The sequence below is a fragment of the Abramis brama genome, assembly GCF_963993115.1.
Source record: "Abramis brama genome assembly, chromosome: 10".
Lineage (NCBI taxonomy): Eukaryota > Metazoa > Chordata > Actinopteri > Cypriniformes > Leuciscidae > Abramis > Abramis brama.
In genome coordinates, this window is record NC_139972.1 from 2858273 (window position 1) to 2864381 (window position 6109).

General features: G+C 33.1%; 1 protein-coding gene across 2 annotated transcripts in view; it reads right to left on the reverse strand.

Annotated features, from left to right (window-relative positions):
- The window catches only part of LOC311091355 (NACHT, LRR and PYD domains-containing protein 3-like), a 49933-nt gene extending 49092 nt beyond the window's left edge, over positions 1 to 841 (reverse strand). For both annotated transcript variants that reach the window (XM_084127271.1, XM_084127272.1), the window contains exon 1: positions 718 to 841. The gene's annotated coding sequence lies outside the window, so the exon portion shown is untranslated. The remainder of the gene's footprint in view (positions 1 to 717) is intronic.
- Positions 842 to 6109: the final 5268 nt, after the last annotated feature.

Consider the following 6109-nt stretch of genomic DNA (forward strand, 5'->3'; position numbering starts at 1 on the left):
ATTTTTCTTCATTCCTTTGTTTATTCTTTTGTTCTCTTTGGCTTGTTCATTCATTCTTTTTACTAGCTCATATTTGCCTTCATTTGTTCAGTTTTGTCTTTCATTTATTTTTCTGCAGAACGCAGAGTTCCTGATAAATCATAAAGAGGACTTTGTTTGATCACAAATGTGGAACAATGCAATGTGACATAAACCTGAACCATACTGTAAAAACATCTCTAATTTTTTTTTTCCTGCACTAACTTTATTGCACTTTGGACCCCTTTCAATTTAATTACTGAAATGGTCAAAACACATGAGTTTAATGTGTCGAAATCATTTCTGTAATTTCCTCTCAATGCATAAATTACATTAACAACTTCTCCTTACCTTCTCTACACTCAAACGTTTCAACATGATATAGCTTGTTTTCCACGTTTTACCTAAAGCTCTTTTTAATTCTCAAATATAAAAAGGACATTTTGTTGTTCATCGTCCTAGTTTTCCTTTCCTCTTAGAACCATATTTTTTGTTTTGGTGTTTTCTCTCTCTGCCTTTTCTTCCCTCCTCCGACAAATAATTAATCACTATTATTTTTACATGTGTACATTGTACCCACAATGAGGTTTTGACACAGGGGTTTGCATGATTAATAATTTCTGAACAAAATACTCGATTATCTCTAGATATACTGATATCTAATCAACCGTAAAATGTAAGAAATAATATTGAACTCACAAACACTGAATCTCGACTGCTCAAACGATCTTGTCGTGCAGAGCTCAAGCTGTGCAGTTAACGGTAGTTTTCCAGCTGCGCCACAAGTTTCATAACCAAAACATTCTTAACACGGAATTGACTTAAATTGCAATTCATCCACTGGCCGCTGGAGATAGGCTGCAAAAGAGAGTTTTTTTTTCTTTTTCTTAAAGAAACATAACAAATACCAAACAAACCTCAAAAAGACAAATCTTATTACATTTCAAAGAAGTCCACATAGCAGCAAACAGTACAGATAAACACCATAAACCTAAAGAAACAAAAAGAACAAAAAGGGAATTAAATAATAAATAAAATATTACACAAGGGAGTTATCATCAAAAAATACCTTCAGAAGATTATATAATTTAAGGGCTTTTTTGTTACGCATGAGTCTTAAAGATTTGAAAAAGATCATTAAATCTTTATGGAAAAGTAAGAATGTGGGAGGGTTCTCAAAGAATCTGATTTTTTTTGAGAATTTGCATAAATAAAATAAATATTAATTGTTTCACAAAAGGTGCACTCATTACAATCCAGATTAAATCTGTGTCTGAGGAACTCATTACAAAATAAATAATGAGTTAAATATCATTATTAACCATAAATATCATTAATCATTTTAAACTGAACTTATTTTACCTTTGGAAAAAGTGGGAAAGTGAGAAATCTTGTTCTAATTTGACCCACTTTGTCTTTAGGGAAATCAAATAAAGAGGTCCCTTTATAACTTTATAAGGGAAAGTCTCTATATTTACAAAAGTCCTTAAAACTTTACTCTTACAGCCCTTCTCTGTAAAATTAAGACCAGAAATGATTAAACTCTTCAATCTTGGAAGAATAACACAATGCACTTTTAACCAGCTGAACCAAACCACCAGGAACAGCTTTTAACAAAGACACATATAATATCCGAGTACAAATAATATATTTTTCACAAAAATTGTCATAACTAAGGACATTTCCTTCTCCATCCATAATGTGTACAATGGACCAGACATCTTTATCCATCCAGTCCTGAAAGTACACATATTTCCTATGAATAAGGATACACTTACTATTCCACAAAGAACAACTATGTGGGAAAGAATTGTGTTTGTATATCAGTTTCCAATATAATAATACCTGACTATGAAAAGATGACAATTTACACTTTAGTTTTGATGGCTCAAAGTCACACCTCAAAATAAAAGCAATGCCCCCAAAAGAATCAAAGATTTTTGAAGAAAAACTAGACTAAACTGAATATTTATTCCTAAGGAATGCTTGGAGCCACTTCAATTTAAGAGTGTCATTCATAACATCGAAACCAATAATATTCAAACCTCCCTCACTGATTGGCTTCACTACATCTGACTTTCTTATGTAATGGTGTTTGTTTTACCAAATAAATTTAAACTGAATTTGATTAATATCCTTTATCCACCTGTCAGAGATACCTAAAAAATATGCAGGATAAATCAGCCTAGAAAGTACTTCGATTTTCTGTAATAAAATTCAGCCAAAAATGGAGATATCCCTTTGTAACCACACATTTAACATATTTTGACTTTGTGTTATATTGTTAGCCAAATAAAAAATTTTCTCTAGTTTTAGTGTCTTTAGTAATAACAATTGCTTTATATTTTAATGGAATATTAAACAATTGAGATTCAGTCCGACTATGCACTGTCATCAACTCACACTTTTTTAAATTTAATTTCAAACCAGAAGCTTTGGAAAAATGTGACTAAATGAATAGCAGCTGGGATCTACTCTCCATCACTAAGAGTATCGTCTGCTAGTTGACTTATTAATAGCTGACTCCCCAAGCCATTCAAGGGCCTAATATCTTTACTATTTTTCACATAAATTGCCAAAAGTTCAGCTATTAAAATAAACAAATACGGACGCTAATACATCTGTTGATGTTAAAACGCTTAGAAGTCCCACATGGAAGCGATACTGAACTATTAATATCTTTATACAACATCTCTATCAATTTAACAAATTTATAACCAAATCCAAAAAACTTCAGTGCATGTAAAATTAATGTATGTTCTACAGTATCGAATGCCTTATAGAAATCAAGAAACAAAACAAACCCATCATCTTTAATCAAATGTGCATAATCAATTAAATCCAAAATAAGTCTAATATTGTTGTGTATTAACCTTCCTTTAATAAAACCAGATTGTGTTTCACTTATAACTTGACTCAACCTCAATTTTAGTCTGTTTGCAATAGCAGATGTAAGAATTTTATAATCAACATTGAGTAGGGTAATCGGTCTTAGATTATCAATAATTATTATGTCTTTATAGTCTGACTTTGGGATAAGAATGATCAACCCCCGTTTCATAGTTGGGAGTAAAGCGTTTGATTCAAAAAATTCCTTTAAAGCTTTAAACAACAAATATTTTATTTCTTCCCAGAATTTTGTTTAAAAATTGTAGTCAGACCATCCAGGAGATTTACCTAAAGTTATTTTTTAAATAGTAGAATCGATTTCCCCTAATCTCAGGTCTACATCACAGCTTTCTTTCAATTCAATAATCAGTCTGAATAAAATCTTTTATCTTTTCTAGAAATCCTTTTCAGAATATGGAGAAGAATAAATATCACTATAAAATTAGTATACTTCCTTGAATATTAATTCTATTGATTGCTGCTTTTCTGTCTCCTCTTTTCTAACTGACAAACATATGCTGTATTCATCTCTCCTTCTTCCAATCATTTAGCAGGAGACCTTACAAAAGCTCCTTGTGCTTTTATTAAATACAAATGATAGCCTGAAGAGAGAGTCATTTATCATTGTATCACATTTAATTTAAATGTAATTTATCATTCATCATGTATCGTGTGTATTACAACAGGCATTAATTTCTTGAATTAAACAACTCCCTTTGCTTCTGTTCTTTGTTTTTTTGTTTTTTTTTGTTTACCAAAGCAAATTGAAACTTCCCTTGTTTTGAATTTAAAATACTCCCATTTATTAGAAGAGGTCAACTTTAATCTCAATAATCAAATTTCTTATTTGACTACAATAATCTTTATCCTTTAAAAGTTCTGCATTAAACTTCCAGTAGTCTTTTCTAAAGGCATGTTTTATTGTTGGCGTCAAAATTAATGAGATAAGGCAATGATCTGTCAATGGTGCGGCAGAAATTGAAACGTTAGTGGCAAACTCAGAATGTTCCTCAGTAATAAGCCAAAAGTCTATCCGTGACTTAGAAGATACATTTGGTTTGACCCATTAAAACTGACTCTCATTAGGACTAAAATAAGAAAAGTACCTTCACTACTAACCACAGCAGCAATCTACTGACCATGAACATCAGACTGAAAAGTCACAACTTTCCCAGGGCAATTGTTAAGGCTTATGGCACCACCTGCTGATCGATTGGAGCCATGACTAAACACAAGTGTCTCTCCTGAAAGCAGCCAAAAAGCAGCATCTTCTTCAGTAGAGTGAGTCTCTTGTAGAAAAACAAAATTTGACTTCTGCCCTTTGCAAAACAAAACTATCCCTTTGCGTTTTACTTTGTCATTTAGTCTCCTTGCATTTAATGAACAAAAAGATAAACGAGATTTCAATGAGAACATACGCCACTGGAACTCAGAGTGAACGGGCCGAGAATGTCACTAAGCAGTCGACAATGAGATCAGAAGAAGAAAAGTGCAACCCTTTTTAAAAAAAAGCCTCTCAAAAAAACAACACATTTCCCATTTTCCAAGTCTTCATCATCAGGCGAATCTTTGCTTCCCTTCCATGAAAAGAAAGGGATCATGAAAGTACACCACTTTCCCTCCAGCTCGCGCTTGTTTAATGTGTGGCCAACGTATTCCCATAGCATCTCTGTCCTGTTGGTTTAAGTCCTCGTGAAATGAACGCCTGCCTCCTTGCACACGGTTGATCCCTTTGACAGTGTCCAGATTTGGTCTCTGTAGATTCGCTTTGAAAACTGAATAATGATGCGATTTCCTTCTCTTCTGCCAATACGATGAACCGTGTCAACCGCCTCTTCATTTCCCAGGGCACACCAGGAGCAATCTTGGCCAGCAGGGTAATCACCTCCTGTCTGATGTTCTCGTTCTGTTTCTCTGACGAGCCTTTGTTGCGTAAATTCCAACGCCTTTTGTTGCGATCCAGTTCTCCTACCCTTGACCTCAGCTCTTTGTTTTCTTTTTTAATTTCAGAAAGTATGAGTTCAAATACAGCTTCCTTCTGCTTGTGAGCTTTCATCTCTGTTACAATTCTCTTCCATTTTTTTGGACAGCTCCTCCAGCTTTTTCTCCTGCTTGTCAAATTCAAAATAAACATTAACATTAAAAAAAAATGTGCAACGTAATTCTAATATAAAAAGACATTGGTAACTATTTACAATAAGGTTTCATTTGTAAACATTAGTTAACTTCATTACTTAAAGTGTTAGTTCACCTAAAAAATTTGTTAGAATTTTCTCACCCTCAAGTTGTTCTAAACCTGTATGAGTATCTTTGTTCTGTTGAACACAAAAGAAGATATTTTGAAAAATGTTGGTAACTAAACCATTTCTGGTCCCCATTGACTTCCATCGTAGGCCTATTTTTATCATACTATGGAAGTCAGTGAGCAAAACGTCATTGTAGAATGCTTATGTACATTGTTTGTATGTGTTGTTATTTTATTATAAAAACGTATAATTATTTGTTCTGTACAAATTCATATATAAAATAATAGTGATTTATAATGTACAATTTATCAGTGAAGGGAAGAAAAGGCAGAGAGAACGCCAAATCATTAATATAATACTTGACCACATTTCCCATAGGATCCCCCACATCTATAGTTCATCTTCTCTGTTTCTTATCTTAGTCACATGACCAAATTCCTGCAGTTATAGCATCTCATAGTAATGCACTGCCTTATATTATGCTTAATGAATACAAAGTGTAACTCCTTAGGAGGATCAAATTCATTCAAAATGGACTTTCTCAATTCCCCTTGTCTTCTTTTGGCATTTTTCAACTGATCTATTTCACACTCAAATTCTCTACTAGTTCTTTCATATTGACCGTAAGAGGAACTCCAGACAAATTCCCTTGCATCAGTTCTTTTCCTCACTTGTACCCCTTTTGCTACTTTAATTTTTCCCACACTGCTCATTTTCTTTGCCTTTTCCATCTGTGCTTCAGTACAGCCAATAAGTAAGTTTCCATCTCCCAAAACACATTTGTTTTTTTATTGAGTTAACAATAGGGGAATACAGTCATAAACACTTGAATCTGTAAAACACTGAAATCTAAATTTTGCATCTTGTATCAAATCAATCATACATCTGATACATCAAGTATCTTTTTCAAGAGTCAAGAACAGTCTTAACAGCTTCATGATTGTCCTGTGTTGAGG